Source organism: Mustela nigripes, chromosome 11 (genome assembly GCF_022355385.1).
Source record: "Mustela nigripes isolate SB6536 chromosome 11, MUSNIG.SB6536, whole genome shotgun sequence".
Classification (NCBI taxonomy): domain Eukaryota; kingdom Metazoa; phylum Chordata; class Mammalia; order Carnivora; family Mustelidae; genus Mustela; species Mustela nigripes.
In genome coordinates, this window is record NC_081567.1 from 26,267,770 (window position 1) to 26,277,370 (window position 9,601).

Genomic DNA, 9,601 nt, shown 5'->3' on the forward strand with positions numbered 1-9,601 from the left:
AAAAAATAAAAATCGGGGCATCTGAGTAGCTCAGTGGGTTAAAGCCTCTGCCTTCGGCTCAAGTCATGATTCCAGGGTCCTGGGATCGAGCCCCACATCGGGCTCTCTGCTCGGCAGGGAGCCTGCTTCCTCCTCTCTCTCTGCCTGACTCTCTGCCTACTTGTGATCTCTGTCAAATAAATAAATAATTAAAAAAATTAAAAAAATAAAAATCTACCTTGCCAAAAGTCCACAGCACCTACCTAGTGATTCTCCTCCGAGGACTCTGCTAAGTGGAGCAAAGAAGGCACATGGCCCTGATTGAGCCCACAACCCTCTCTCTCCCCGGGTATCTCACACTGGGGCACGGAGAAGGAATTAGCGGCTCAACTGGATGACCTGTAGATCAACAGACCTATAGATAGCAGATGAAGCTGGACTGAGGGGAGAAGAGATGATGTGGTCAGAGAGCCAAGTGGGAATTCCCGGTGATTCTACAGTTTCTAAGAAGCCTCTGGCATTTATCTGGTAAGATTCTCTCCACATCTTTGTAACAGCTTCAGTTATAAACTTTGTTCTTGTGCATGTGTGTCTCTGGCCCGTAAACCCAATCATGCCTGACCAACCACCTCCTTCCACCTGACAGAGACAACCGTGCCTTCCCTGTGGTCTCCCTGCGCATGTGGCATGCAGGCTCCTCTGACTACACGGAATGTGACTTGTCATTCACACATCTCCTCCTTACCAGGCTGTGAGCAGACTGAAGTCAGGGTCCATGAGTGCATCCCTAACCCTACTAGCTAACTCCACCCTAGGGACATAATAAATGCCCAAAAAATGTTTGTTGAATCACATTAAGAACAATGTCATCTGCAGAATAAAATCATGTACATCTCGATTTATTCCTAAACCCTCACGGTTTCCACAGGAGGCCGGGATTCCATAATCAGCTTCGACATGCCTTTACAACACTCACCAACCACAGACTGTTGGGGGGACTCTTCTCTAAAAATAAGTTCATTCTTGGGGTGCCTGGATGGTTCACTGGGTTAAGCGTATCTACCTTTGACTCAGGTCATAAGCCAGGGTCCTGGGATCGAGCCCCACATTGGGCTCCCTGCTCAGTGGGAAGACCTCTTCTCCCTCTGTCCCTCCTCCTACTTGTGCGCTCTCTCTCTCAAATAAATAAAATCTTTTTTTTTTTAATTTTATTTATTTATTTGACAGAGAGAGATCACAAGTAAGCAGAGAGGCAGGCAGAGAGAGGGGGGAGGAAACAGGCTCCCTGCTGAGCAGAGAGCCCAATAAGGGGCTCGATCCCAGGACCCTGGGATCATGACCTGAGCCAAAGGCAGAGGCTTTGACCCACTGAGTCACCCAGGCGCCCCTCAAATAAATAAATAAAATCTTTTTTAAAAAAAATAAGCCCATAGTGATGCTGCTGCCACGAAACCAGAGGACCCTCTTCAGTAGGAGCTTTTGAACGCCAACCTGTATACAGTCCCCTCACACGTTACTGAAGGGTCTCCTACAGCCATTTCTCATTACCAAATAGGCCCTCAACCCATCTCTTCAGACCAGTGGAATCACACAATTACATGTGAAGCTCATTTCTTTCTTTCATTTCCTTCTGATTACAGGGGTAATACAATGGGAGATGGTGCTCCAATGGCATCAAAGGTTGTTTTGGTCCCACGTCCCCAGACCGGCGTTCAGTGGCCCACAACATCAATCTGCCTCTGTCCCAGCCCTCACCACCCCTTTATCTAAGGCTGGGAACCACTTGTCCAGGATACCCAGTAAAATCCACCAAAGCTGCCTTTGCTGTCATTATGGATGTTTACTGTGTGGTAAATGCAAGAAATTTTTTTTTTCCTACAATCTGTGTAGTTCACCAAAATGCTGCTGAATGGGATATAATAATTAAAAAAAAAAAAAAAAACCTAAAATAAAATTTTAAAACTCAAGAAACAAAAGGGCTAGGGTTAGTAAGGAATAAAAATCCATGTTTTAAAATAATAATATGAAATGTAAGCCCACGAGTGCGGCTTAAGAAGCCGTGAACACATTTGAAACTGGGTGAGCTCTGTAAATCATGAGAAACACAGTCAAGGATGATCATCGATATTCACCTACCCACCATTTAGCCTGGGTATTTCAAAATTAGCTAGCAAAAAAGTAGCAGAGCAGGTTTTACCCCATAGTTTTTCTTTGAGAGAATCCACAGAACCTTAACTTTTGTACATTGTAAGATCAAAAATTAGAACAGTACAGTGCATGTTCTTTTTACATAAATGCATAGGAGTTTGATTCTATCTTAAACTGAGTAATCCAGAATTGGATACCTTTCTTACTATGCCATTTGATCTACATGTAGATCAAATTTTTCTTAGAATGGTGGTTTCCAAACTCTTGAGCACATTAAAATACCCAGTGGAGATTTAAAATTGTTTGCCCAACAAAATCAATTAAATTAGAATCCCTGGGTATGAGACCCAGGCCTTGGCATTTTTAAAAGCTCCTCAGATGATTCTAATACACAGCCCAAACACAGAGCCAATGTCCTCAAAAACATCTGGGAATGCCAATCATCCGTTCCCATTAAACAGCAAATCCCTTGCCTCCCTCTCAGATCTCAAACAACCTGATCCAGACAAGCAAGACCTAGGCAGGATAATGAGAACCAGATTTGGGGAATGGGCTGTAAAGTACATAGACATAGATAGGTAAGTATCTCAAGCTATTTGGGCCATATCTCTATGAGTCAGATACCTCAGCAAACATATCCTTCATTGCAAATACACAAAACACACACTTTCCATCGGCTGATGTAAATGTGGTTGGGGATCAGAATAGAAACTGCAGGCAGAGGGGCTGTCAGTTTTGGATATCCTGGGGAGGGAGAGAGGGAGTGGCTCACTGGCCACCATGAGCAACTGGTCACCACACATTCTGGTTGTCTTCAACTCTTCGCCCTCCTTATGACAAAGCACAAGCTAGAACAACATAAAATAATGCCAACAACCCTTCCAACAGAATTAATTAATAACTTTTTAGAGGTATGCATAGGACTATTTGTGCTCCAAATACAAAACACTGAACCATTATTCAGTTGATCCACAGTTACCACTGTAGAGATAAAGATGAATATATACAGTCCAATTGGAGTAAAGGATACACATCCCTAGAAAGAAATTTTCAGGTTGGAAGGTACTTTAGAAGTCAAACATTCCAAATGCTATATTTTAGGTCGGGAGATTCTGAGGCCCAGAGAGGACTAATTACTAAGGCTCTGAATTCTAAGACCACCATTCTACCTTCTCCTCAAAGTCTTTTTTCTTGAGTCCATCAACAGTTGACCACCATGGCTGATTAATAATATTTCAGAAAGAACATGGAGGCAGGAGAATAAGGGGTTTCCATAGTTACATTGGGCAGAGCTAAAATGGGAACACTAGACTCTCCCACCAATTCTAGAGGAGCAGGTATCGGCCCCAGATAAACTACACATATTCTAGTCTGCACTGCCAGCTCAGAAAAGCATTAATTGAATCATCTTGGAAAACAAAAGTTTACCTCTTGGAGTCTCAGTTTCATTCGTCATAAGTAAAATACCTATAACAAAAAACATCTATCCTGCAAGACAGTTAGGAAGATAAAGCAAGATCACCAGGGGTCAGTGGGCTTTTTCTATAAAGACCCAGATAGTGAATATTTGAGCCTTTGTGGGCCACATGAGATCTCTGCTGCAAGTTTCCTCACTCATTGGTTTAGAATCCTTTAAAAAAGGTTAAAAAAAAAATTCTTAGCTCACGGACCATATAGAAGTAGGCCACCAGCTATAATCGCCATGCCGGTCAAGACCATATGGTTCAAGAATGTAGAAACTAGGCATGTCTTAATGCTGTATATTCAGCAACCTAGGGTAGCACTGGATGTTTGAGTATTTGCTCTGCAAATCAGTTAGGGAATAAAATATGTAAAGGGCTTGGTCCAAGGTCTAACATGTAAAGCTTACTGTGTCTATTCATGCTGTTACCATGAGACAATAAGAGATACAAATAGACCATCCATACAGGGAGACTGAAAGCTGAATTAGTCAATAGAAGGATTCAGAGAAAAAAAATAGGCAACTGTGATCTGGAATAGCTAGGCAAAATATCACTGAGAAGGTGGCATCTGCCTGAGTTTGGAAGAATGGGGAAATCTGGGAGAAACAGAAATTCAGAAGGTAACAATAAATGTGTTCCAAGGGAAGTAAGAAGGAAGTTGTGTACCCACTACTATGCCATGTTTTATCTACATTATCAGAACAAGATTATGGTTTGACAATGATCACCTCATTCTATGAGTCCTTAGGATGTGAAACTCAATGATTATTAGGGTAACCAATGGATATGGGCAAATTCGCATAGGGAGAATGGACCCCTTATTGTTTTGCGTTTCAATGATAGTAGACTACCTCTGATGAACAAAGATGGCCCTGAACGACCAGTGAACATGAAAACATATGAAATTCCCTTCTGATTCACTGTGAAATAAAAGGGAAACTTGATCATTTAGATCAAAGCCACCATCTCAACAGTCGCAGAAGCCGATTCTGTGCACAGACTGTGGCTAAGCCTGGAAACCTCAGGTGTCCCAGCCCACTGAGCGCTAGGTTGCATTTTGGATTACTGACCGTGCATGCGCATGTCAACTGCAGACCTCTAATTGTGAAGCCAGTCCTCGGATAGCATGAAACAACGGTGGTTGAGTGTCAGGGGGGGAGAAGCACTCTCCCCCCTTCCCCACTAATAAACCCTCCAACACATGCTGAGACGAGGTACTGCTAGGCCAGCACTGGGGTGTAGAATTACACTGATCACATCACTAACAGAAGTGTTCCCTGATTTATACCTCCCAGTTTGTGAATGGTTACATACTGGCAATGGAAACATTATGACATTGAATTCTCCCATCCTCTTTAACAGATAAGGAAGTAGTTTCAAAGGTGAAAAAACCCAGCTCTAGTTCACCCAGCTTAAGAGGGGAGTTAGGTCTCTCTGTCTTTTCACTAAACCACATGGTTCACCTTAAAAGATGAATTATAAATGACTAGCATCAGCTCCCTTGCCAAGAATGGATTTTGAATGGCAGAAGGCTTTGAGTCTCTGAGCAAGGATTTGACACTCAGACAGGGGAGGCAGAGAGAGTGAAGATAAGCTTCAGAGCTATTTTCCTCGGGTACAGAAACCCCAGACTTCATCAGTCAAGTACACAGGATCTCAGGGCCTTACGTGAGCGCGGCTGGAATTTGGATAACGGTGACGCCCAGAGGGTCATTAGACCATTGCTGCAGTCAACAGGTGCACAGCCATCAGGCCCAGGGTTACAGCTCAGGCTTCCTAAAGCTGCTGTCATGAGAAGTCAAGAAGAGACGGGCAGGGACCAAGGAGACAAAGCATGCCCCGGTCCCTCATTCAGAATAATTGGCCCTGTCTATTAAAATGTAACCTCTGGATGCATCATGCTAGATGGGCTATGTCAAGTACAGACGTTAGTAGTGGGTCTGTTTCATTCAACCCTTTGAGATGGATCAATAGAAAGATGTATACGGTGCCTGTGTGTCTGGCAAAAAAAATAGAAGAAGAAGAAGAAGAAGAAGAAGAAGAAGAAATGACCTCAGTGAATATGAACAGCGATTAGATTTCTTAGAGCATCTACGAGAGCCTGAGTAAACCAGGCAGGTTCAAGTATGTGATGGATCTCTGCCGTCCAATTTAATATTTAATATTTTAATATTTAATCCAAAATCCATGTGCCCCATTTTTTAAGTTACAGGATATTAAAAAGTGAAGCTATTAAAAGCAGTAAGTGTTTTAGTTCAGGAAGAGAGTACAACCTTCCCTAAGTGACGGGTGGGCTCTGGGCATCGTGCTTTGTTTTTGAAAACGTGGATTTATTTCTTAAATATTTATTATTAATGCAACAACGATCCTACCTGGTATTTATATAGTATCTTGTCTTCTGAGGAATATTTTGGCTGAATAACATCATCTGTCTTTATGAACCTCATTGTCAGGAAGAATGCTGAACTAACTTTTGCCTTTTCCCACATGAGAAAATAGAGGCCTGGAGAGATTAAACGGGTTTTCCCAACTCAGAGAGCAAATCTACTGGATTTACTCACAGAGAAGCTGCTCAGACCAGTGTCGGCTGGCTACAAGAGTAAAAGCCCCACTGGAGATTTCCAGAGCAATGTCCTTTCCACCATTTGTTGACTGCTTACTCATAAACCTTTACCTAGAGTGCGATGCATGTGGGGCAGAGACGCAAACCTTGCTTTCCAAATGACTCATTCAACTCCTTGAAAAAATATTTATTAAGTGCCTACTATGTGCCTACTATGTGTCAGGCACTATCAAAGCCCTGGAGCTGCGCATTCCTCTCCTACGGCTACTGTAACAAATGACCACAAACTCAGTAGCTTCAAACAACACACATTTACACTCTGGTGGTACTGGAGGCTGGGAGTCCTAAAATTAAGGTCGTCAGAAGGGCTGTGTTCCCCCTGCAGGCTTTAGAAGAGAACACACTGCCTTGCCTCTTCCAGCTTCTAGAGCATTCCTTGCTCATGGGCTCTGCCCCCATCTTCAAAGTCCACTCCTCTAACCTCTCCTTTTCCTGACTCGGTCCTCCTTGTCTTCCTCTTACAAAGACGCCGTGATTGCCCTGGGCGCACGTGGATAACCCAGGCAAATCTCCCCATATCGAGGTCCACCAAGCCCCCTTTGCTCTGCGCAGTAACATACTGACAGGGTCTTCCCCGGGGAAGTGGGTCATTACTCAGTCCACCACAGACCAGAAGGATACTTGACTTGGTCGAACCCCTCACAGCCATCGTCATGGGCTGGGAAAGAGGCACATGGGTGAATGAGAAACCGTGAAGGTAAACAACAGAGATGCTAAGAGGACGAGCTTCTAGCCCAGAATGGCAGGTGTGAAGAAGGCTGCCGGGTTAGATGATGTCCAAGGCTAGTAGTCCTAGAGGATTAATGGGACACAATCTCACCCAAGAGCAAGGTGGTATGCTGGAAGTCAGGCAGGCCAGGGAACAAGGGTGCTCTAGGTGAAAGGCTCAGCAGAAGCAGAGAATGGAGGACACTGGTCTAGTTCGCTGACTTCAGTGTATGCTTCCAACTGGGTCTGCTTTGCTTCAGAGTCATCCTGAGTGACAGACAGAAAAAGGACCAGACTGGCCAGCATAACCATCAAACCTGGAGCTACTCCGTAGGTATCACGCTGTTACTCCCATTTGACAGAAGAGAAAACAGTTGATCAGAGAAGTCCAACTTTTAAGAAGGGTCAGGGCCTGGAGAAAGTCCAGATTACTGGACTTCTGGTGCTCCAAACATAAAGTGAAATCACGAGCATGAAGTTCCTGGCACCGTGCCTCCATAGTAGGTGTTCAATGAACACTGGGTTTTTTTTTTTTTTCTTGTGGATGCTTCATCTTGAGCTTTTCTGCTCTGGAATGCAACAATAGGGTTCGTGCCAGGAAGCCCCTCTAGGAAAAGCAGGTGACTCTTGCCCGGGAGACTCTCATCTCCCAGGGAGCTATCACCCCATGTTACTTCATGAGGATTATGAGGAGTTTCCAGGAAAATGTTACATGGGGCACAAAATACAGTTCAGAGGAAGCAAGACCACAGCCAGCACACTCAGACCTCCAGATCTCATAAAACTTCCATTATTAGAGGGGCATCTGGGTGGCTCGGTCAGTGAAGGGGCTGCCTTCAGCTCAGGTCATGGTCCCAGGGTTCTGGGATCGAGCCACATCAGGCTCCCTGCTCAGCAAGGAGTCTGATTCTCTCTCCCTGTCCCTCCCCACTGCTCCTTCTCTCTCTCTCTCAAATAAATAAATAAAATCTTTAAAATTTTTTTCTATTGTTGGAGTTCCACTTTTCTCTCTTCTTGAAATAGCTACATTCAGGGGATAAATAAATAGTCATGATTTCTGTTCACCAGAGGAGCCCTAACTTCCTGACTTTTCCCCATAAGGTCGACGGTGTCATGTGGATGAGAAGAAGTTGCCGATGCTGGGCCAGGTCGGCTGCTAATAATCCCATTTCTATAGTTACGTGACAGAACCTGAATTTACCCACTGATAAAATAAAAGGTTTTGAACCAGATGATTTGTAAGACTCCTGAATTTAAAATTCTATGATTCTATAGTGAGTCTGGAGCATAAAGAGACACCAGCTCCAGACAGCCTGGGCTGATGGGCAAAGCGTGACTTTGGGACTTGACATGCTTGAGTCCATGCACCGGGATTTACTCACAAGATTACTTAGCTTCCCTGAGTCTCAGCTTCTGCAAAATGAGGATACAAAGGCCCACCTGGAGGGGATGATTGGGAGACTACATGAAATATCACAGGAGACAGAATCTGGCACAGAATCAGTGTTTAGTAATCGCTGAATGCAGAAGTTGAAAGGTGAGGTGTCTCACCAATGGTTTGCCTCAATATTGGCAGCCAAATCACATTCTGAAAAATCTTCTTTCTCTGAATTTAATGTTGACAGTTATCAAAGTATCAAGGGTTTATAATTCAAAAAGTCAAGAGTATTAAAAGGCTTAAAAATAAGAAAGGCCCTCCCCTTCCTTGCTCCTCCCCACCACTAAAGAATGCCCCTCAGAGGAAATAAATTCTTTTTTCCATTCCTGGTCATTTCTAGTTTCCCTCCATATTTTGAAATAATACGGTCATACTGTTTGCTTTTCTTTTTGGGGGGATGGAAATGTTTTCAAGATTTTAATTTTTTAATTTGATAAATTTGACATGTTGTGGTTTGTAAATTTATAATGCAGAGTGTGTTACTTTGATACATTTATATATTCAATATGCTTATACATTTAATATGATTGCCAATTGTTTCTTAATATATCAATTTTAACTTCCTGTTAATGGTATTAAAAATGTAGTCTCAGGGTGCCTGCTTAGCTCAATGGATTAAGCCTCTGCCTTCAGCTCAGGTCATGATCTCAGGGTCCTGGGATCGAGCCCCGTGTCGGGCTCTCTGCTGAATGGGGAGCCTGCTTCCCCCTCTATCTCTGCCTGCTTCTCTGCCTACTTGTGATCTCTCTCTCTCTCTCTCTCTGTCAAATAAGTAAATAATCTTTAAAAAAAAAAAAATGCATTCTCCTCCCCGCCGCCACGCACACTCACATCCTGCCAATTCTGTAATACTGCATTTTGGCGAAACTGATAACCAGCAAGTGCATCACTGTGGCTGTTGAGGCAAACAGAGGACAACGGTTCCATTTTTCCCCCATTCAGGTTTAGTTCTTCACAAAGTTACTGCATTTTTCCTTTTTGACCGTCTAGGCACCTAACGTGAATTCTTCCCTGAACTCTCCACAACTCCAAACAAATTATAACATGATAAAGTTCATCAGTAAGCTCTCAGTCCTTTACCTAGGAGGTAAAGACACCGGGTACTGACACCTGGGTCATCTTCTCCAGCATGGACGGGTCGCTCCGCATATCTACTGTGCGAGGAGCTTCCCACATGGCCGCCTTCCCTCCTCCCCTTCAACACCTTCCCATCTTCCTGGGACTGTCTTTAACCTCTTGGCT